The 24,215-nt window shown below is 42.7% G+C and overlaps 1 protein-coding gene across 1 annotated transcript in view; it reads right to left on the minus strand.

Moving 5' to 3' along the window:
• Window positions 1-24,215, minus strand: part of LOC128646845 (latent-transforming growth factor beta-binding protein 4-like) — a 377,095-nt gene that overhangs the window by 30,791 nt on the left and 322,089 nt on the right. The window lies entirely within an intron of this gene.

The following is a 24,215-nucleotide window of genomic DNA, read 5'->3' on the forward strand; positions in this document are numbered from 1 at the left end:
CTGAGCTCTATCTTAGCTCAACTGCTTCTAATTTCTGATAATACTGAGCTCTAGCTTAGCCTACCTGCTTGTAGTTACTACTGATACTGAGCTACAGCTTAGCCTACCTACTTGTAGTTACTGCAGATACTGAGCTCTAGCTTAGCCTACCTGCTTGTAGTTTCTGCTGATACTGAGCTACAACTTAGCCTACCTGCTTGTAGTTTCTGCTGATACTGAGCTCCAGATTAGCCTACCTGCTTGTAGTTTCTGCTAATACTGAGCTCCAGCTTAACCTACCTGCCTGTAGTTACTGCTAATACTGAGCTCCAGCTTAGCCTACCTGCTTGTAGTTTCTGCTGATACTGAGCTCCAGCTTAGCATAACTGCTTGTAATTTCTGCTAATACTGAGCTACAGCTTAGCCTACCTACTTGTAGTTTCTGCTAATACTGAGCTCCTGCTTAGCCTACCTGTTTGTAGTTTCTGATAATACTGAGCTACAGCTTAGCCTACCTGCTTGTAGTTTCTGTTGATACTGAGCTTTAGCTTAGCCCACCTGCTTGTAGTTTCTGCTGACACTGAACTCCAGCTTAGCCTACCTGTCTGTAGTTTCTACTGATAATGAGCTCCAGCTTAGCCTACCTGCTTGTAGTTTCTGCTAATACTGATCTCTAGCTAAGCTTAACTGCTTCTAATTTCTGCTAATACTGAGTTCTATCTTAGCTCAACTGCTTCTAATTTCTGATATTACTGAGCTTTAGCTTAGCCTACCTGATTGTAGTTACTACTGATACTGAGCTGCAGCTTAGCCTACCTGCTTGTAGTTTCTGCTGATACTGAGCTCCAGCTTAGCCTATCTGCAGTTTCTGCTGATACTGAGCTCCAGCTTAGCCTACCTGCTTGTAGTTTCTGCTGAAAATGAGCTCCATCTTAGCCTACCTACTTGTAATTTCTGCTGAAAATGAGCTCTATCTTAGCCTACCTACTTCTAATTTCTGCAAATATTAAGCTCCATCTTAACCTACCTGTTTGTAGTTAATCTTGATACCGAGCTCCAGTTTAGCCTACCTGTTTGTAGTTAATCTTGATACCGAGCTCTAGCTTAGCCTACCTGTTTGTGGTTAATCTTGATACTGAGCTCCATCTTAGCCTACCTGCTTGTAGTCTCTGCTGTTACTGAGCTCCACCTTAGCCTACCTGCTTGTAGTTTCTGCTAATACTGAGCTCCAGCTTAGCCTACCTGCTTGTAGTTTCTGCTGATACTAATCTCCAGCTTAGCCAACCTGTAGTTTCTGCTGATACTGAGCTCCATCATAGCCTACCTGTTTGTAGTTTCTGCTAATTCTGAGCTACAGCTTAGCCTACCTGCATGTAGATTCTGTTGATACTGAGCTCAAGCTTAGCCTACCTGTAGTTTCTGCTGAAACTGAGTTCCAGCTTATCCTACCTGCTTGTAGTTTCTGCTAATACTGAGCTACAGCTTAGCCTACCTGCTTGTAGTTTCTGTTGATACTGAGCTCCAGTTTAGCCTACCTGCTTGTAGTTTCTGCTAATACTGATCTCTAGCTAAGCTCAACTGCTTCTAATTTCTGCTAATACTGAGCTCTATCTTAGCTCAACTGCTTCTAATTTCTGATAATACTGAGCTCTAGCTTAGCCTACCTGCTTGTAGTTACTACTGATACTGAGCTACAGCTTAGCCTACCTACCTGTAGTTACTGCAGATACTGAGCTCTAGCTTAGCCTACCTGCTTGTAGTTTCTGCTAATACTGAGCTCCAGCTTAGCCTACCTGTCTGTAGTTACTGCTGATACTGAGCTACAACTTAGCCTACCTGCCTGTAGTTTCTGCTGATACTGAGCTCCATCATAGCCTACCTGTTTGTAGTTTCTGCTAATTCTGAGCTACAGCTTAGCCTACCTGCTTGTAGTTTCTGTTGATACTGAGCTCCAACTTAGCCTACCTGTAGTTTCTGCTGAAACTGAGTCTCAGCTTATCCTACCTGCTTGTAGTTTCTGCTAATACTGAGCTACAGCTTAGCCTACCTGCTTGTAGTTTCTGTTGATACTGAGCTCCAGCTTAGCCTACCTTTAGTTTCTGCTGATACTGAGCTGCAGCTTAGCCTACCTGCTTGTAGTTTCTGCTAATACTGATCTCTAGCTAAGCTCAACTGCTTCTAATTTCTGCTAATACTGAGCTCTATCTTAGCTCAACTGCTTCTAATTTCTGATAATACTGAGCTCTAGCTTAGCCTACCTGCTTGTAGTTACTACTGATACTGAGCTACATCTTAGCCTACCTACTTGTAGTTACTGCAGATACTGAGCTCTAGCTTAGCCTACCTGCTTGTAGTTTCTGCTGATACTGAGCTACAACTTAGCCTACCTGCTTGTAGTTTCTGCTGATACTGAGCTCCAGATTAGCCTACCTGCTTGTAGTTTCTGCTAATACTGAGCTCCAGCTTAACCTACCTGCCTGTAGTTACTGCTAATACTGAGCTCCAGCTTAGCCTACCTGCTTGTAGTTTCTGCTGATACTGAGCTCCAGCTTAGCATAACTGCTTGTAATTTCTGCTAATACTGAGCTACAGCTTAGCCTACCTACTTGTAGTTTCTGCTAATACTGAGCTACAGCTTAGCCTACCTACTTGTAGTTTCTGCTAATACTGAGCTCCTGCTTAGCCTACCTGTTTGTAGTTTCTGATAATACTGAGCTACAGCTTAGCCTACCTGCTTGTAGTTTCTGTTGATACTGAGCTTTAGCTTAGCCCACCTGCTTGTAGTTTCTGCTGACACTGAACTCCAGCTTAGCCTACCTGTCTGTAGTTTCTACTGATAATGAGCTCCAGTTTAGCCTACCTGCTTGTAGTTTCTGCTAATACTGATCTCTAGCTAAGCTTAACTGCTTCTAATTTCTGCTAATACTGAGTTCTATCTTAGCTCAACTGCTTCTAATTTCTGATATTACTGAGCTTTAGCTTAGCCTACCTGATTGTAGTTACTACTGATACTGAGCTGCAGCTTAGCCTACCTGCTTGTAGTTTCTGCTGATACTGAGCTCCAGCTTAGCCTATCTGCAGTTTCTGCTGATACTGAGCTCCAGCTTAGCCTACCTGCTTGTAGTTTCTGCTGAAAATGAGCTCCATCTTAGCCTACCTACTTGTAATTTCTGCTGAAAATGAGCTCTATCTTAGCCTACCTACTTCTAATTTCTGCAAATATTAAGCTCCAGCTTAGCCTACCTGTTTGTAGTTAATCTTGATACCGAGCTCCAGTTTAGCCTACCTGTTTGTAGTTAATCTTGATACCGAGCTCTAGCTTAGCCTACCTGTTTGTGGTTAATCTTGATACTGAGCTCCATCTTAGCCTACCTGCTTGTAGTCTCTGCTGTTACTGAGCTCCACCTTAGCCTACCTGCTTGTAGTTTCTGCTAATACTGAGCTCCAGCTTAGCCTACCTGCTTGTAGTTTCTGCTGATACTAATCTCCAGCTTAGCCAACCTGTAGTTTCTGCTGATACTGAGCTCCATCATAGCCTACCTGTTTGTAGTTTCTGCTAATTCTGAGCTACAGCTTAGCCTACCTGCATGTAGATTCTGTTGATACTGAGCTCAAGCTTAGCCTACCTGTAGTTTCTGCTGAAACTGAGTTCCAGCTTATCCTACCTGCTTGTAGTTTCTGCTAAAACTGAGCTACAGCTTAGCCTACCTGCTTGTAGTTTCTGTTGATACTGAGCTCCAGTTTAGCCTACCTGCTTGTAGTTTCTGCTAATACTGATCTCTAGCTAAGCTCAACTGCTTCTAATTTCTGCTAATACTGAGCTCTATCTTAGCTCAACTGCTTCTAATTTCTGATAATACTGAGCTCTAGCTTAGCCTACCTGCTTGTAGTTACTACTGATACTGAGCTACAGCTTAGCCTACCTACCTGTAGTTACTGCAGATAATGAGCTCTAGCTTAGCCTACCTGCTTGTAGTTTCTGCTAATACTGAGCTCCAGCTTAGCCTACCTGTCTGTAGTTACTGCTGATACTGAGCTACAACTTAGCCTACCTGCCTGTAGTTTCTGCTGATACTGAGCTCCAGCTTAGCCTACCTGCTTGTAGTTTCTGCTAATACTGAGCTTCATCTTAACCTACCTGCCTGTAGTTACTGCTGATACTGAGCTCCAGCTTAGGCTACCTGCTTGTAGTTTCTGCTGATACTGAGCTCCAGCTTAGCCTACCTGCTTGTAGTTTCTTCTGATACTGAGCTACAGCTTAGCCTACCTGTCTGTAGTTTCTATTGATAATGAGCTCCAGCTTAGCCTACCTGCTTGTAGTTTCTGCTAATACTGAGCTCCAGCTTAGCCTACCTGTCTGTAGTTTCTACTGATAATGAGCCTCGGTTTAGCCTATCTGCTTGTAGTTTCTGCTAATACTGATCTCTAGCTAAGGTTAACTGCTTCTAATTTCTGCTAATACTGATCTCTAGCTAAGCTTAACTGCTTCTAATTTCTGCTAATACTGAGTTCTATCTTAGCTCAACTGCTTCTAATTTCTGATATTACTGAGCTTTAGCTTAGCCTACCTGATTGTAGTTACTACTGATACTGAGCTGCAGCTTAGCCTACCTGCTTGTAGTTTCTGCTGATACTGAGCTCCAGCTTAGCCTATCTGCAGTTTCTGATGATACTGAGCTCCAGCTTAGCCTACCTGCTTGTAGTTTCTGCTGAAAATGAGCTCCATCTTAGCCTACCTACTTGTAATTTCTGCTGAAAATGAGCTCCATCTTAGCCTACCTACTTCTAATTTCTGCGAATATTAAGCTCCAGCTTAGCCTACCTGTTTGTAGTTAATCTTGATACCGAGCTCCAGTTTAGCCTATCTGTTTGTAGTTAATCTTGATACCGAGCTCCAGCTTAGCCTACCTGTTTGTGGTTAATCTTGATACTGAGCTCCATCTTAGCCTACCTGCTTGTAGTTTCTGCTGTTACTGAGCTCCACCTTAGCCTACCTGCTTGTAGTTTCTGCTAATACTGAGCATCAGCTTAGCCTACCTGCTTGTAGTTTCTGCTGATACTAAGCTCCAGCTTAGCCAACGTGTAGTTTCTGCTGATACTGAGCTCCATCATAGCCTACCTGTTTGTAGTTTCTGCTAATTCTGAGCTACAGCTTAGCCTACCTGCTTGTAGATTCTGTTGATACTGAGCTCAAGCTTAGCCTACCTGTAGTTTCTGCTGAAACTGAGTTCCAGCTTATCCTACCTGCTTGTAGTTTCTGCTAATACTGAGCTACAGCTTAGCCTACCTGCTTGTAGTTTCTGTTGATACTGAGCTCCAGTTTAGCCTACCTGCTTGTAGTTTCTGCTAATACTGATCTCTAGCTAAGCTCAACTGCTTCTAATTTCTGCTAATACTGAGCTCTATCTTAGCTCAACTGCTTCTAATTTCTGATAATACTGAGCTCTAGCTTAGCCTACCTGCTTGTAGTTACTACTGATACTGAGCTACAGCTTAGCCTACCTACCTGTAGTTACTGCAGATACTGAGCTCTAGCTTAGCCTACCTGCTTGTAGTTTCTGCTAATACTGAGCTCCAGCTTAGCCTACCTGTATGTAGTTACTGCTGATACTGAGCTACAACTTAGCCTACCTGCCTGTAGTTTCTGCTGATACTGAGCTCCAGCTTAGCCTACCTGCTTGTAGTTTCTGCTAATACTGAGCTCCATCTTAACCTACCTGCCTGTAGGTACTGCTGATACTGAGCTCCATCTTAGCCTACCTGCTTGTAGTTTCTGCTGATACTGAAATCCAGCTTAGCCTACCTGCTTGTAGTTTCTTCTGATACTGAGCTATAGCTTAGCCTACCATCTTGTAGTTTCTGCTAATACTGAGCTCCTGTTTAGCCTACCTGCTTGTAGTTTCTGTTGATACTGAGCTTTAGCTTAGCCAACCTGGTTGTAGTTTCTGCTGACACTGAGCTCAAGCTTAGCCTACCTGTCTGTAGTTTCTACTGATAATGAGCTCCAGCTTAGCCTACCTGCTTGTAGTTTCTGCTAATACTGAGCTCCAGCTTAGCCTACCTGCTTGTAGTTTCTGCTGATACTAAGCTCCAGCTTAGCCTACCTGTAGTTTCTGCTGATACTGAGCTCCATCATAGCCTACCTGTTTGTAGTTTCTGCTAATTCTGAGCTCCAACTTAGCCTACCTGCCTGTAGTTACTGCTGATACTGAGCTCCAGCTTAGCCTACCTGCTTGTAGTTTCTGCTGATACTGAGCTCCAGCTTAGCCTACCGGCTTGTAGTTACTGCTGATACTGAGCTCCAGCTTAGCCTACCTGCTTGTAGTTTCTGCTAATACTGAGCTCCAGCTTAGCCTACGTGTAGTTTCTGCTGATACTGAGCTCCAGCTTAGCCTACGTGTAGTTTCTGCTGATACTGAGCTCCAGCTTAGCCTACCTGCTTGTAGTTTCTGCTAATACTGATCTATAGCTAAGCTTTACTGCTTCTAATTTCTGATATTACAGAGCTCTAGCTTAGCCTACCTGATTGTAGTTACTACTGATACTGAGCTATATCTTAGCCTACCTACCAGTAGTTACTGCTGATACTTAGCTCTAGCTTAACCTACCTGCTTGTAGTTTCTGCTAATACTGAGCTCCAATTTAGCCTACCTGCCTGTAGTTACTGCTGATACTGAGCTCCAGATTAGCCTACCTGCTTGTAGTTTCTGCTGATACTGAGCTCCATCATAGCCTACCTGTTTGTAGTTTCTGCTAATTCTGAGCTACAGCTTAGCCTACCTGCTTGTAGTTTCTGTTGATACTGAGCTCCAACTTAGCCTACCTGTAGTTTCTGCTGAAACTGAGTCTCAGCTTATCCTACCTGCTTGTAGTTTCTGCTAATACTGAGCTACAGCTTAGCCTACCTGCTTGTAGTTTCTGTTGATACTGAGCTCCAGCTTAGCCTACCTTTAGTTTCTGCTGATACTGAGCTGCAGCTTAGCCTACCTGCTTGTAGTTTCTGCTAATACTGATCCCTAGCTAAGCTCAACTGCTTCTAATTTCTGCTAATACTGAGCTCTATCTTAGCTCAACTGCTTCTAATTTCTGATAATACTGAGCTCTAGCTTAGCCTACCTGCTTGTAGTTACTACTGATACTGAGCTACAGCTTAGCCTACCTACTTGTAGTTACTGCAGATACTGAGCTCTAGCTTAGCCTACCTGCTTGTAGTTTCTGCTGATACTGAGCTACAACTTAGCCTACCTGCTTGTAGTTTCTGCTGATACTGAGCTCCAGATTAGCCTACCTGCTTGTAGTTTCTGCTAATACTGAGCTCCAGCTTAACCTACCTGCCTTTAGTTACTGCTAATACTGAGCTCCAGCTTAGCCTACCTGCTTGTAGTTTCTGCTGATACTGAGCTCCAGCTTAGCATACCTGCTTGTAGTTTCTGCTAATACTGAGCTCCTGCTTAGCCTACCTGTTTGTAGTTTCTGATAATACTGAGCTACATCTTAGCCTACCTGCTTGTAGTTTCTGTTGATACTGAGCTTTAGCTTAGCCCACCTGCTTGTAGTTTCTGCTGACACTGAGCTCCAGCTTAGCCTACCTGTCTGTAGTTTCTACTGATAATGAGCTCCAGCTTAGCCTACCTGCTTGTATTTTCTGCTAATACTGATCTCTAGCTAAGCTTAACTGCTTCTAATTTCTGCTAATACTGAGTTCTATCTTAGCTCAACTGCTTCTAATTTCTGATATTACTGAGCTTTAGCTTAGCCTACCTGATTGTAGTTACTACTGATACTGAGCTGCAGCTTAGCCTACCTGCTTGTAGTTTCTGCTGATACTGAGCTCCAGCTTAGCCTATCTGCAGTTTCTGCTGATACTGAGCTCCAGCTTAGCCTACCTGCTTGTAGTTTCTGCTGAAAATGAGCTCCATCTTAGCCTACCTACTTGTAATTTCTGCTGAAAATGAGCTCCATCTTAGCCTACCTACTTCTAATTTCTGCAAATATTAAGCTCCAGCTTAGCCTACCTGTTTGTAGTTAATCTTGATACCGAGCTCCAGTTTAGCCTACCTGTTTGTAGTTAATCTTGATACCGAGCTCCAGCTTAGCCTACCTGTTTGTGGTTAATCTTGATACTGAGCTCCATCTTAGCCTACCTGCTTGTAGTTTCTGCTGTTACTGAGCTCCACCTTAGCCTACCTGCTTGTAGTTTCTGCTAATACTGAGCTCCAGCTTAGCCTACCTGCTTGTAGTTTCTGCTGATACTAATCTCCACCTTAGCCAACCTGTAGTTTCTGCTGATACTGAGCTCCATCATAGCCTACCTGTTTGTAGTTTCTGCTAATTCTGAGCTACAGCTTAGCCTACCTGCTTGTAGATTCTGTTGATACTGAGCTCAAGCTTAGCCTACCTGTAGTTTCTGCTGAAACTGAGTTCCAGCTTATCCTACCTGCTTGTAGTTTCTGCTAATACTGAGCTACAGCTTAGCCTACCTGCTTGTAGTTTCTGTTGATACTGAGCTCCAGTTTAGCCTACCTGCTTGTAGTTTCTGCTAATACTGATCTCTAGCTAAGCTCAACTGCTTCTAATTTCTGCTAATACTGAGCTCTATCTTAGCTCAACTGCTTCTAATTTCTGATAATACTGAGCTCTAGCTTAGCCTACCTGCTTGTAGCTACTACTGATACTGCGCTACAGCTTAGCCTACCTACCTGTAGTTACTGCAGATACTGAGCTCTAGCTTAGCCTACCTGCTTGTAGTTTCTGCTAATACTGAGCTCCAGCTTAGCCTACCTGTCTGTAGTTACTGCTGATACTGAGCTACAACTTAGCCTACTTGCCTGTAGTTTCTGCTGATACTGAGCTCCAGCTTAGCCTACCTGCTTGTAGTTTCTGCTAATACTGAGCTCCATCTTAACCTACCTGCCTGTAGTTACTACTGATACTGAGCTCCAGCTTAGCCTACCTGCTTGTAGTTTCTGCTGATACTGAGCTCCAGCTTAGCCTACCTGCTTGTAGTTTCTGCTGATACTAAGCTCCAGCTTAGCATACCTGTAGTTTCTGCTGATACTGAGCTCCATCATAGCCTACCTGTTTGTAGTTTCTGCTAATTCTGAGCTCCAACTTAGCCTACCTGCCTGTAGTTACTGCTGATACTGAGCTCCAGCTTAGCCTACCTGCTTGTAGTTTCTGCTGATACTGAGCTCCAGCTTAGCCTACTGGCTTGTAGTTACTGCTGATACTGAGCTCCAGCTTAGCCTACCTGCTTGTAGTTTCTGCTAATACTGAGCTCCAGTTTAGCCTACGTGTAGTTTCTGCTGATACTGAGCTCCAGCTTAGCCTATGTGTAGTTTCTGCTGATACTGAGCTCCAGCTTAGCCTACCTGCTTGTAGTTTCTGCTAATACTGATCTATAGCTAAGCTCTACTGCTTCTAATTTCTGATATTACAGAGCTCTAGCTTAGCATACCTGATTGTAGTTACTACTGATACTGAGCTACATCTTAGCCTACCTACCAGTAGTTACTGCTGATACTTAGCTCTAGCTTAACCTACCTGCTTGTAGTTTCTGCTACTACTGAGCTCCAACTTAGCCTACCTGCCTGTAGTTACTGCTGATACTGAGCTCCAGATTAGCCTACCTGCTTGTAGTTTCTGCTGATACTGAGCTCCAGCTTAGCCTACCTGCTTCTAGTTTCTACTAATACTGAGCTACAGCTTAGCCTACCTGCTTGTAGTTTCTGCTAATACTGAGCTCCTGCTTAGCCTACCTGCTTGTAGTTTCTGATAATTCTGAGCTATAGCTTAGCCTACCTGCTTGTAGTTTCTGCTGATACTGAGCTTTAGCTTAGCCCTCCTGCTAGTAGTTTCTGCTGACACTGAGCTCCATCTTAGCCTACCTTTCTGTAATTTCTACTGATAGCGAGCTCCTGCTTAGCCTACCTGCTTGTAGTTTCTGCTAATACTGAGCTACAGATTAGCCTACCTGCTTGTAGTTTCTGCTGATACTGAGCTCCAGTTTAGCCTACCTGTAGTTTCTGCTGACACTGAGCTCCAGTTTAACCTACCTGCCTTTAGTTTATTCTGATACTGAGCTCCAGCTTAACCTACCTGCTTGTAGTTTGCTCCAGCTTAGCCTACCTGCTAGTAGTTTCTGCTAATACTGAGCTAAAGCTTAGCCTACCTGTCTGTAGTTTCTACTGATAATGAGCTTCAGCTAAGCATTTCTGCTTGTAGTTTCTGCTGATACTGAGCTCTAGCTTAACCTACCTGCTTGATGTTTTTTCTGATACTGAGCTCCAGCTTAGCCTACCTGCCTGTAGTTACTGCTAATACTGAGCTCCAGCTTAGCCTACCTGCTTGTAGTTTCTGCTAATACTGAGCTCCAGCTTAGCCTACCTGCTTGTTGTTTCTGCTAATACTGAGCTAAAGCTTAGCCTACCTGCTTGTAGTTTCTGCTGATACTGAGCTTTAGCTTAGCCCTCCTGCTGGTAGTTTCTGCTGACACTGAGCTCCCGCTTAGCCTACCTGCTTGTAGTTTCTGCTAATACTGAGCTACAGATTAGCCTACCTGCTTGAAGTTTCTGCTGATACTGAGCTCCAGTTTAGCCTACCTGTAGTTATTGCTGACACTGAGCTCCAGCTTAGCCTACTTGCCTTTAGTTTATTCTGATACTGAGCTGAAGCTTAACCTACCTGCTTGTAGTTTGCTCCAGCTTAGCCTACCTGCTTGTAGTTTCTGCTAATACTGAGCTAAAGCTTAGCCTACCTGTCTGTAGTTTCTACTGATAATGAGCTTCAGCTAAGCATTTCTGCTTGTAGTTTCTGCTGATACTGAGCTCTAGCTTAACCTACCTGCTTGATGTTTTTGCTGATACTGAGCTCCAGTTTAGCCTACCTGATTGTAGTTTCTGCTAATACTGAGCTCCAGCTTAGCCTACCTGCTTGTAGTTTCTGCTAATACTGAGCTCCATCTTAGCCTACCTGCTTGTTGTTTCTGCTAATACTGAGCTAAAGCTTAGCCTACCTGTCTGTAGTTTCTACTGATAATGGGCTCCAGCTTAGTCTACCTGCTTGTAGTTTCTGCTGATACTGAGCTCCAGCTTAGCCTACCTGCTTGTAGTTTCTGCTAATACTGAGCTCCAGTTTAGCCTACCTACTTGTAGTTTCTGTTGATACTGAGCTCCATCTTAGCCTACGTGTAGTTTCTGCTGATACTGAGCTCCAGCTTAGCCTACCTGCTTGTAGTTTCTGCTAATACTGATCTCTATCTAAGCTCAACTGCTTCTAATTTCTGCTAATACAGAGCTCTGTCTTAGCTCAACTTCTTCTAATTTCTGATATTACTGAGCTCTAGCTTAGCCTACCTGATTGTAGTTACTACTGATGCTGAGCTACAGCTTAGCCTACCTACCAGTAGTTACTGCTGATACTTAGCTCTAGCTTAGCCTACCTGCTTGTAGTTTCTGCTGATACTGAGCTCCAGCTTAGCCTACCTGCCTGTAGTTACTGCTGATACTGAGCTCCAGCTTAGCCTACCTGCTTGTAGTTTCTGCTGATACTGAGCTCCAGCTTAGCCTACCTGCTTGTAGTTTCTGCTAATACTGAGCTCCAGTTTAGCCTACCTGCTTGTAGTTTCTGCTGATGCTGAGCTCTAGCTTAGCCTACATGCTTGTTTTTTCTGCTAATACTGAGCTCAAGTTTAGCCTACCTGCTTGTAGTTTCTGCTGATACTGAGCTCCAGCTTAGCCTACCTGCTTGTAGTTTCTGCTGAAAATGAGCTCCATCTTAGCCTACCTACTTGTAATTTCTGCTGATATTAAGCTCCAGCTTAGCCTACCTGCTTGTAGTTTCTTCTGATACTGAGCTCCAGTTTAGCCTACCTACTTGTAGTTTCTGCTATAACTGAGCTCTAGCATAGCTCGACTACTTCTAATTTCTGCAAATATTAAGCTCCAGCTTAGCCTACCTGTTTGTAGTTAATCTTGATACCGAGCTCCAGTTTAGCCTACCTACTTTTAATTTCTGCTGATACTGAGCTCCAGCTTAGCCTACCTGCTTGTAGTTTCTGTTGTTACTGAGCTCCAGCTTAGCCTACCTGCTTGTAGTTTCTGCTAATACAGAGCTCCAGCTTAGCCTACCTGCTTGTAGTTTCTGCTGATACTAAGCTCCAGCTTAGCCTACCTGTTGTTTTTGCTGATACTGAGCTCCATCATAGCCTACCTGTTTGTAGTTTCTGCTAATTCTGAGCTACAGCTTAGCCTACCTTATGTAGTTTCTGTTGATACTGATCTCCAGCTTAGCCTACCTGTAGTTTCTGCTAAAACTGAGTCTCAGCTTATCCTACCTGCTTGTAGTTTCTGCTAATACTGAGCTCCAGCTTAGCCTACCTGCTTGTAGTTTCTGCTAATACTAAGCTCCAGCTTAGCCTACCTGCTTGTTGTTTCTGCTAATACTGAGCTAAAGCTTAGCCTACCTGTCTGTAGTTTCTACTGATAATGGGCTCCAGCTTAGTCTACCTGCTTGTAGTTTCTGCTGATACTGAGCTCCAGCTTTGCCTACCTGCTTGTAGTTTCTGCTAATACTGAGCTCCAGTTTAGCCTACCTACTTGTAGTTTCTGTTGATACTGAGCTCCAGCTTAGCCTACGTGTAGTTTCTGCTGATACTGAGCTCCAGCCTAGCCTACCTGCTTGTAGTTTCTGCTAATACTGATCTCTATCTAAGCTCAACTGCTTCTAATTTCTGCTAATACAGAGCTCTGTCTTAGCTCAACTGCTTCTAATTTCTGATATTACTGAGCTCTAGCTTAGCCTACCTGATTGTAGTTACTACTGATACTGAGCTCCAGCTTAGCCTACCTACTTGTAGTTACTGCAGATACTGAGCTCTAGCTTAGCCTACCTGTTTGTAGTTTCTGCTAATTCTGAGCTACAGCTTAGCCTACCTGCTTGTAGTTTCTGTTGATACTGAGCTCCAGCTTAGCCTACCTGTAGTTTCTGCTGAAACTGAGTCTCAGCTTATCCTACCTGCTTGTAGTTTCTGCTAATACTGAGCTACAGCTTAGCCTACCTGCTTGTAGTTTCTGTTGATGCTGAGCTCCAGCTAAGCCTACCTGTAGTTTCTGCTGATACTGAGCTGCAGCTTAGCCTACCTGCTTGTAGTTTCTGCTAATACTGATCTCTAGCTAAGCTCAACTGCTTCTAATTTCTGCTAATACTGAGCTCTGTCTTAGCTCAACTGCTTCTAATTTCTGATAATACTGAGCTCTAGCTTAGCCTACCTGCTTGTAGTTACTACTGATACTGAGCTCCAGCTTAGCCTACCTGCTTGTAGTTTCTGTTGTTACTGAGCTCCAGCTTAGCCTACCTGCTTGTAGTTTCTGCTAATACTGAGCTCCAGCTTAGCCTACCTGCTTGTAGTTTCTGTTGTTACTGAGCTCCAGCTTAGCCTACCTGCTTGTAGTTTCTGCTGATACTAAGCTCCAGCTTAGCCTACCTGTAGTTTCTGCTGATACTGAGCTCCATCATAGCCTACCTGTTTGTAGTTTCTGCTAATTCTGAGCTACAGCTTAGCCTACCTGCTTGTAGTTTCTGTTGATACTGAGCTCCAGCTTAGCCTACCTGTAGTTTCTGCTGAAACTGAGTCTCAGCTTATCCTACCTGCTTGTAGTTTCTGCTAATACTGAGCTACAGCTTAGCCTACCTGCTTGTAGTTTCTGTTGATACTGAGCTCCAGCTAAGCCTACCTGTAGTTTCTGCTGATACTGAGCTGCAGCTTAGCCTACCTGCGTGTAGTTTCTGCTAATACTGATCTCTATCTAAGCTCAACTGCTTCTAATTTCTGCTAATACAGAGCTCTGTCTTAGCTCAACTGCTTCTAATTTCTGATATTACTGAGCTCTAGCTTAGCCTACCTGATTGTAGTTACTACTGATGCTGAGCTACAGCTTAGCCTACCTACCAGTAGTTACTGCTGATACTTAGCTCTAGCCTAGCCTACCTGCTTGTAGTTTCTGCTAATACTGAGCTCCAGCTTAGCCTACCTGCCTGTAGTTACTGCTGATACTGAGCTCCAGCTTAGCCTACCTGCTTTTAGTTTCTGCTGTTACTGAGCTCCAGGTTAGCCTACCTGCTTGTAGTTTCTGCTAATACTGAGCTCCAGCTTAGCCTACCTGCTTGTAGTTTCTGCTGATGCTGAGCTCCAGTTTAGCCTACCTGCTTGTAGTTTCTGCTGATACTGAGCTCCAGCTTAGCCTACCTGCTTGTAGTTTCTGCTGAAAATGAGCTCCATCTTAGCCTACCTACTTGTAATTTCTGCTGATATTGAGCTCCAGCTTAGCCTACCTGCCTGTAGTTACTGCTAATACTGAGCTCCAGCTTAGCCTACCTGCTTGTAGTTTCTGCTAATACTGAGCTCCAGCTTAGCCTACCTGCTTGTTGTTTCTGCTAATACTGAGCTAAAGCTTAGCCTACCTGCTTGTAGTTTCTGCTGATACTGAGCTTTAGCTTAGCCCTCCTGCTGGTAGTTTCTGCTGACACTGAGCTCCCGCTTAGCCTACCTGCTTGTAGTTTCTGCTAATACTGAGCTACAGATTAGCCTACCTGCTTGAAGTTTCTGCTGATACTGAGCTCCAGTTTAGCCTACCTGTAGTTATTGCTGACACTGAGCTCCAGCTTAGCCTACTTGCCTTTAGTTTATTCTGATACTGAGCTGAAGCTTAACCTACCTGCTTGTAGTTTGCTCCAGCTTAGCCTACCTGCTTGTAGTTTCTGCTAATACTGAGCTAAAGCTTAGCCTACCTGTCTGTAGTTTCTACTGATAATGAGCTTCAGCTAAGCATTTCTGCTTGTAGTTTCTGCTGATACTGAGCTCTAGCTTAACCTACCTGCTTGATGTTTTTGCTGATACTGAGCTCCAGTTTAGCCTACCTGATTGTAGTTTCTGCTAATACTGAGCTCCAGCTTAGCCTACCTGCTTGTAGTTTCTGCTAATACTGAGCTCCATCTTAGCCTACCTGCTTGTTGTTTCTGCTAATACTGAGCTAAAGCTTAGCCTACCTGTCTGTAGTTTCTACTGATAATGGGCTCCAGCTTAGTCTACCTGCTTGTAGTTTCTGCTGATACTGAGCTCCAGCTTAGCCTACCTGCTTGTAGTTTCTGCTAATACTGAGCTCCAGTTTAGCCTACCTACTTGTAGTTTCTGTTGATACTGAGCTCCATCTTAGCCTACGTGTAGTTTCTGCTGATACTGAGCTCCAGCTTAGCCTACCTGCTTGTAGTTTCTGCTAATACTGATCTCTATCTAAGCTCAACTGCTTCTAATTTCTGCTAATACAGAGCTCTGTCTTAGCTCAACTTCTTCTAATTTCTGATATTACTGAGCTCTAGCTTAGCCTACCTGATTGTAGTTACTACTGATGCTGAGCTACAGCTTAGCCTACCTACCAGTAGTTACTGCTGATACTTAGCTCTAGCTTAGCCTACCTGCTTGTAGTTTCTGCTAATACTGAGCTCCAGCTTAGCCTACCTGCCTGTAGTTACTGCTGATACTGAGCTCCAGCTTAGCCTACCTGCTTGTAGTTTCTGCTGTTACTGAGCTCCAGCTTAGCCTACCTGCTTGTAGTTTCTGCTAATACTGAGCTCCAGTTTAGCCTACCTGCTTGTAGTTTCTGCTGATGCTGAGCTCTAGCTTAGCCTACATGCTTGTTTTTTCTGCTAATACTGAGCTCAAGTTTAGCCTACCTGCTTGTAGTTTCTGCTGATACTGAGCTCCAGCTTAGCCTACCTGCTTGTAGTTTCTGCTGAAAATGAGCTCCATCTTAGCCTACCTACTTGTAATTTCTGCTGATATTAAGCTCCAGCTTAGCCTACCTGCTTGTAGTTTCTTCTGATACTGAGCTCCAGTTTAGCCTACCTACTTGTAGTTTCTGCTATAACTGAGCTCTAGCATAGCTCGACTACTTCTAATTTCTGCAAATATTAAGCTCCAGCTTAGCCTACCTGTTTGTAGTTAATCTTGATACCGAGCTCCAGTTTAGCCTACCTACTTTTAATTTCTGCTGATACTGAGCTCCAGCTTAGCCTACCTGCTTGTAGTTTCTGTTGTTACTGAGCTCCAGCTTAGCCTACCTGCTTGTAGTTTCTGCTAATACAGAGCTCCAGCTTAGCCTACCTGCTTGTAGTTTCTGCTGATACTAAGCTCCAGCTTAGCCTACCTGTTGTTTTTGCTGATACTGAGCTCCATCATAGCCTACCTGTTTGTAGTTTCTGCTAATTCTGAGCTACAGCTTAGCCTACCTTATGTAGTTTCTGTTGATACTGATCTCCAGCTTAGCCTACCTGTAGTTTCTGCTAAAACTGAGTCTCAGCTTATCCTACCTGCTTGTAGTTTCTGCTAATACTGAGCTCCAGCTTAGCCTACCTGCTTGTAGTTTCTGCTAATACTAAGCTCCAGCTTAGCCTACCTGCTTGTTGTTTCTGCTAATACTGAGCTAAAGCTTAGCCTACCTGTCTGTAGTTTCTACTGATAATGGGCTCCAGCTTAGTCTACCTGCTTGTAGTTTCTGCTGATACTGAGCTCCAGCTTTGCCTACCTGCTTGTAGTTTCTGCTAATACTGAGCTCCAGTTTAGCCTACCTACTTGTAGTTTCTGTTGATACTGAGCTCCAGCTTAGCCTACGTGTAGTTTCTGCTGATACTGAGCTCCAGCCTAGCCTACCTGCTTGTAGTTTCTGCTAATACTGATCTCTATCTAAGCTCAACTGCTTCTAATTTCTGCTAATACAGAGCTCTGTCTTAGCTCAACTGCTTCTAATTTCTGATATTACTGAGCTCTAGCTTAGCCTACCTGATTGTAGTTACTACTGATACTGAGCTCCAGCTTAGCCTACCTACTTGTAGTTACTGCAGATACTGAGCTCTAGCTTAGCCTACCTGTTTGTAGTTTCTGCTAATTCTGAGCTACAGCTTAGCCTACCTGCTTGTAGTTTCTGTTGATACTGAGCTCCAGCTTAGCCTACCTGTAGTTTCTGCTGAAACTGAGTCTCAGCTTATCCTACCTGCTTGTAGTTTCTGCTAATACTGAGCTACAGCTTAGCCTACCTGCTTGTAGTTTCTGTTGATGCTGAGCTCCAGCTAAGCCTACCTGTAGTTTCTGCTGATACTGAGCTGCAGCTTAGCCTACCTGCTTGTAGTTTCTGCTAATACTGATCTCTAGCTAAGCTCAACTGCTTCTAATTTCTGCTAATACTGAGCTCTGTCTTAGCTCAACTGCTTCTAATTTCTGATAATACTGAGCTCTAGCTTAGCCTACCTGCTTGTAGTTACTACTGATACTGAGCTCCAGCTTAGCCTACCTGCTTGTAGTTTCTGTTGTTACTGAGCTCCAGCTTAGCCTACCTGCTTGTAGTTTCTGCTAATACTGAGCTCCAGCTTAGCCTACCTGCTTGTAGTTTCTGTTGTTACTGAGCTCCAGCTTAGCCTACCTGCTTGTAGTTTCTGCTGATACTAAGCTCCAGCTTAGCCTACCTGTAGTTTCTGCTGATACTGAGCTCCATCATAGCCTACCTGTTTGTAGTTTCTGCTAATTCTGAGCTACAGCTTAGCCTACCTGCTTGTAGTTTCTGTTGATACTGAGCTCCAGCTTAGCCTACCTGTAGTTTCTGCTGAAACTGAGTCTCAGCTTATCCTACCTGCTTGTAGTTTCTGCTAATACTGAGCTACAGCTTAGCCTACCTGCTTGTAGTTTCTGTTGATACTGAGCTCCAGCTAAGCCTACCTGTAGTTTCTGCTGATACTGAGCTGCAGCTTAGCCTACCTGCTTGTAGTTTCTGCTAATACTGATCTCTATCTAAGCTCAACTGCTTCTAATTTCTGCTAATACAGAGCTCTGTCTTAGCTCAACTGCTTCTAATTTCTGATATTACTGAGCTCTAGCTTAGCCTACCTGATTGTAGTTACTACTGATGCTGAGCTACAGCTTAGCCTACCTACCAGTAGTTACTGCTGATACTTAGCTCTAGCCTAGCCTACCTGCTTGTAGTTTCTGCTAATACTGAGCTCCAGCTTAGCCTACCTGCCTGTAGTTACTGCTGATACTGAGCTCCAGCTTAGCCTACCTGCTTTTAGTTTCTGCTGTTACTGAGCTCCAGGTTAGCCTACCTGCTTGTAGTTTCTGCTAATACTGAGCTCCAGCTTAGCCTACCTGCTTGTAGTTTCTGCTGATGCTGAGCTCCAGTTTAGCCTACCTGCTTGTAGTTTCTGCTGATACTGAGCTCCAGCTTAGCCTACCTGCTTGTAGTTTCTGCTGAAAATGAGCTCCATCTTAGCCTACCTACTTGTAATTTCTGCTGATATTGAGCTCCATCTTAGCCTACCTGCTTGTAGTTTCTTCTGATACTGAGCTCCAGTTTAGCCTACCTACTTGTAGTTTCTGCTATAACTGAGCTCTAGCATAGCTCGACTACTTCTAATTTCTGCAAATATTAAGCTCCAGCTTAGCCTACCTGTTTGTAGTTAATCTTGATACCGAGCTCCAGTTTAGCCCACCTACTTTTAATTTCTGCTGATACTGAGCTCCAGCTTAGCCTACCTGCTTGTAGTTTCTGTTGTTACTGAGCTCCAGCTTAGCCTACCTGCTTGTAGTTTCTGCTAATACTGAGCTCCAGCTTAGCCTACCTGCTTTTAGTTTCTGCTGATACTAAGCTCCAGCTTAGCCTACCTGTAGTTTCTGCTGATACTGAGCTCCATCATAGCCTACCTGTTTGTAGTTTCTGCTAATTCTGAGCTACAGCTTAGCCTACCTGCTTGTAGTTTCTGTTGATACTGAGCTCCATCTTAGCCTACCTGTAGTTTCTGCTGAAACTGAGTCTCAGCTTATCCTACCTGCTTGTAGTTTCTGCTAATACTGAGCTACAGCTTAGCCTACCTGCTTGTAGTTTCTGTTGATACTGAGCTCCAGCTAAGCCTACCTGTAGTTTCTGCTGATACTGAGCTGCAGCTTAGCCTACCTGCTTGTAGTTTCTGCTAATACTGATCTCTAGCTAAGCTCAACTGCTTCTAATTTCTGCTAATACTGAGCTCTATCTTAGCTCAACTGCTTCTAATTTCTGATAATACTGAGCTCTAGCTTAGCCTACCTGCTTGTAGTTACTACTGATACTGAGCTACAGCTTAGCCTACCTACTTGTAGTTACTGCAGATACTGAGCTCTAGCTTCGCCTACCTGCTTGTAGTTTCTGCTGATACTGAGCTACAACTTAGCCTACCTGCTTGTAGTTTCTGCTGATACTGAGCTCCAGATTAGCCTACCTGCTTGTAGTTTCTGCTAATACTGAGCTCCAGCCTAACCTACCTGCCTGTAGTTACTGCTAATACTGAGCTCCAGCTTAGCCTACCTGCTTGTAGTTTCTGCTGATACTGAGCTCCAGCTTAGCATAACTGCTTGTAATTTCTGCTAATACTGAGCTACAGCTTAGCCTACCTACTTGTAGTTTCTGCTAATACTGAGCTCCTGCTTAGCCTACCTGTTTGTAGTTTCTGATAATACTGAGCTACAGCTTAGCCTACCTGCTTGTAGTTTCTGTTGATACTGAGCTTTAGCTTAGCCCACCTGCTTGTAGTTTCTGCTGACACTGAACTCCAGCTTAGCCTACCTGTCTGTAGTTTCTACTGATAATGAGCTCCAGCTTAGCCTACCTGCTTGTAGTTTCTGCTAATACTGATCTCTAGCTAAGCTTAACTGCTTCTAATTTCTGCTAATACTGAGTTCTATCTTAGCTCAACTGCTTCTAATTTCTGATATTACTGAGCTTTAGCTTAGCCTACCTGATTGTAGTTACTACTGATACTGAGCTGCAGCTTAGCCTACCTGCTTGTAGTTTCTGCTGATACTGAGCTCCAGCTTAGCCTATCTGCAGTTTCTGCTGATACTGAGCTCCAGCTTAGCCTACCTGCTTGTAGTTTCTGCTGAAAATGAGCTCCATCTTAGCCTACCTACTTGTAATTTCTGCTGAAAATGAGCTCTATCTTAGCCTACCTACTTCTAATTTCTGCAAATATTAAGCTCCAGCTTAGCCTACCTGTTTGTAGTTAATCTTGATACCGAGCTCCAGTTTAGCCTACCTGTTTGTAGTTAATCTTGATACCGAGCTCTAGCTTAGCCTACCTGTTTGTGGTTAATCTTGATACTGAGCTCCATCTTAGCCTACCTGCTTGTAGTCTCTGCTGTTACTGAGCTCCACCTTAGCCTACCTGCTTGTAGTTTCTGCTAATACTGAGCTCCAGCTTAGCCTACCTGCTTGTAGTTTCTGCTGATACTAATCTCCAGCTTAGCCAACCTGTAGTTTCTGCTGATACTGAGCTCCATCATAGCCTACCTGTTTGTAGTTTCTGCTAATTCTGAGCTACAGCTTAGCCTACCTGCATGTAGATTCTGTTGATACTGAGCTCAAGCTTAGCCTACCTGTAGTTTCTGCTGAAACTGAGTTCCAGCTTATCCTACCTGCTTGTAGTTTCTGCTAATACTGAGCTACAGCTTAGCCTACCTGCTTGTAGTTTCTGTTGATACTGAGCTCCAGTTTAGCCTACCTGCTTGTAGTTTCTGCTAATACTGATCTCTAGCTAAGCTCAACTGCTTCTAATTTCTGCTAATACTGAGCTCTATCTTAGCTCAACTGCTTCTAATTTCTGATAATACTGAGCTCTAGCTTAGCCTACCTGCTTGTAGTTACTACTGATACTGAGCTACAGCTTAGCCTACCTACCTGTAGTTACTGCAGATACTGAGCTCTAGCTTAGCCTACCTGCTTGTAGTTTCTGCTAATACTGAGCTCCAGCTTAGCCTACCTGTCTGTAGTTACTGCTGATACTGAGCTACAATTTAGCCTACCTGCCTGTAGTTTCTGCTGATACTGAGCTCCAGCTTAGCCTATCTGCTTGTAGTTTCTGCTAATACTGAGCTTCATCTTAACCTACCTGCCTGTAGTTACTGCTGATACTGAGCTCCAGCTTAGGCTACCTGCTTGTAGTTTCTGCTGATACTGAGCTCCAGCTTAGCCTACCTGCTTGTAGTTTCTTCTGATACTGAGCTACAGCTTAGCCTACCTGTCTGTAGTTTCTATTGATAATGAGCTCCAGCTTAGCCTACCTGCTTGTAGTTTCTGCTAATACTGAGCTCCAGCTTAGCCTACCTGTCTGTAGTTTCTACTGATAATGAGCCTCGGTTTAGCCTATCTGCTTGTAGTTTCTGCTAATACTGATCTCTAGCTAAGGTTAACTGCTTCTAATTTCTGCTAATACTGAGCTCTATCTTAGCTCAACTGCTTCTAATTTCTGATATTACTGAGCTTTAGCTTAGCCTACCTGCTTGTAGTTTCTGCTAATACTGAGCTCCAAACTAGCCTACCTGCCTGTAGTTACTGGTGATATTGAGCTCCAGCTTAGCATACCTGCTTGTAGTTTCTCCTGATACTGAGCTCCAGTTTAGCCTACCTGCTTCTAGTTTCTACTAATACTGAGCTACAGCTTAGACTACTTGCTTGTAGTTTCTGCTAATACTGAGCTCCTGCTTAGCCTACCTGCTTGTAGTTTCTGATACTTCTGAAACTACAACTTTGTATTTATTTTAACTAGGTAGAATAGTTATTAAATAGTTATTAACTATTTAATAGCTACCTAGTTAAAATAAAGGCAAATTTACCTGTAAAATAAAACCTCACCTAAGTTACAATTACACCTAACACTACACTATAATTAAATAAATTCCCTAAATTAACTACAATTAAATACATTTATCTAAAGTAAGAAAAAAAAACCCCACTAAATTACAGAAAATAATTACAAGTTTTTTAAACTAATTACACCTAATCTAATCCCCCTAATAAAATAAAAAAGCCCACCAAAATAATAAAAATCCCTACCCCAAAGTAATCAGCTCTTTTACCTGAAAGAAAAGTACAATACCCCCCCAACATTAAAACTCACCACCCACACACCCAACCCTACTCTAAAACCCACCCAATACTCCCTTAATAAAACCTAACACTAACCCCTTTGAAGATCACCTTATTTTGAGAAGTCTTCACCCAACCGGGCTGGGTGAGTTTTAGAGTAGGGTTGGGTGTGTGGGTGGTGGGTTTTAATGTTGGGGGGGTATTGCACTTTTTTTTTTCAGGTAAAAGAGCTGATTACTTTGGGACAATGCCCCGCAAAAGGGCCTTTTAAGGGCTATTTGTAATTTAGTATAGGGTAGGGCCTTTTTATTTTATTAGGGGGATTAGATTAGGTGTAATTTATTAGGGGGATTAGATTAGGTGTAATTAGTTTAAAAAACTTGTAATTATTTTATTATTTTCTGTAATTTAGTGTTTGTTTTTTTCCGTACTTTAGATAATTGTATTTAATTGTATTTAATTGTATTTAATTGTAGTTAATTTAGGGAATGTATTTAATTATAGTGTAGTGTTGGCTGTAATTGTAACTTAGGTTAGGTTTTATTTTACAAGTAAATTTGTCTTTAAGGTAGCTATTAAATAGTTAATAACTATTTAAAAACTATTCTACCTAGTTAAATAAATACAAAGTTTCCTGTAAAATAAAAATAAACCCTAAGATAGTAACAATATAACTATTAGTTATATTGTAGCTAGCTTATGGCTAGATTTAGAGTTTTGTCGGTAACGACCCGCGTAGCTAACGCTGGCTTTTTTCTGGCCGTACCTTTAAAATAACTCTGGTATTGAGAGTCCACAGAATGGCTGCATTAGGCTCCAAAAAAGGAGCGTAGAGCATATTTAACGCAACTTCAACTCTCGATACCAGAGTTGCTTACGGACGCGGCCAGCCTCAAAAACGTGCTTGTGCACGATTCCCCCATAGGAAACAATGGGGCTGTTTGAGCTGAAAAAAAAACTAACACCTGCAAAAAAGCCGCGTTCAGCTCCTAACGCAGCCCCATTGTTTCCTATGGGGAAACACTTCCTACGTCTGCACCTAACACTCTAACATGTACCCCGAGTCTAAACACCATTAACCTTACACTTATTAACCCCTATTCTGCCGCCCCCGCTATCGCTGACCCCTGTATATTATTTTTAACCCCTAATCTGCCGCTCCGTAAACCGCCGCTACTTACATTATCCCTATGTACCCCTAATCTGCTGCCCCTAACACTGCCGACCCCTATATTATATTTATTAACCCCTAATCTGCCCCCCACAATGTCGCCTCCACCTGCCTACACTTATTAACCCCTAATCTGCTGAACGGACCGCACCACTATTATTATAAAGTTATTAACACCTAATCCGCCTCACTAACCCTATAATAAATAGTATTAACCCCTAATCTGCCCTCCCTAACATCGCCGACACCTAACTTAAATTATTAACCCCTAATCTGCCGACTGGAGCTCACTGCTATTCTAATAAATTCATTAACCCCTAAAGCAAAGTCTAACCCTAACACCCCCCTAAATTAAATATAATTTTAATCTAACGAAATTAATTAACTCTTCTTAAATAAATTATTCCTATTTAAAGCTAAATACTTACCTGTAAAATAAATCCTAATATAGCTACAATATAAATTATAATGATATTATAGCTATTTTAGGATTGATATTTATTTTACAGGTAACTTTGTATTTATTTTAACCAGGTACAATAGCTATTAAATAGTTAAGAACTATTTAATAGCTAAAATAGTTAAAATAATTACAAATTTACCTGTAAAATAAATCCTAACCTAAGTTACAATTAAACCTAACACTACACTATCAATAAATAAATTAAATAAAATACCTATAATTATCTACAATTAAACCTAACAATACACTTTCAATAAATAAATTAAATACAATTCCTACAAATAAATACAATGAAATAAACTAACTAAAGTGCAAAAAATAAAAAAGAACTAAGTTACAAAAAATAAAAAAATATTTACAAACATTAGAAAAATATTACAACAATTTTAAACTAATTACACCTACTCTAAGCCCCCTAATAAAATAACAAAGCCCCCCCCCCCAAAAAAATGCCCTACCCTATTCTAAATTACTAAAGTTCAAAGCTCTTTTACCTTACCAGCCCTGAATAGGGCCCTTTGCGGGGCATGCCCCAAGAAGTTCAGCTCTTTTGCCTGTAAAAAAAAACATACAATACCCCTCCCCCCAACATTACAACCCACCACCCACATACCCCTAATCTAACCCAAACCCCCCTTAAATAAACCTAACACTAAGCCCCTGA

The sequence above is a fragment of the Bombina bombina genome, chromosome 2, assembly GCF_027579735.1.
Source record: "Bombina bombina isolate aBomBom1 chromosome 2, aBomBom1.pri, whole genome shotgun sequence".
NCBI classification, from domain to species: Eukaryota; Metazoa; Chordata; class Amphibia; order Anura; family Bombinatoridae; genus Bombina; species Bombina bombina.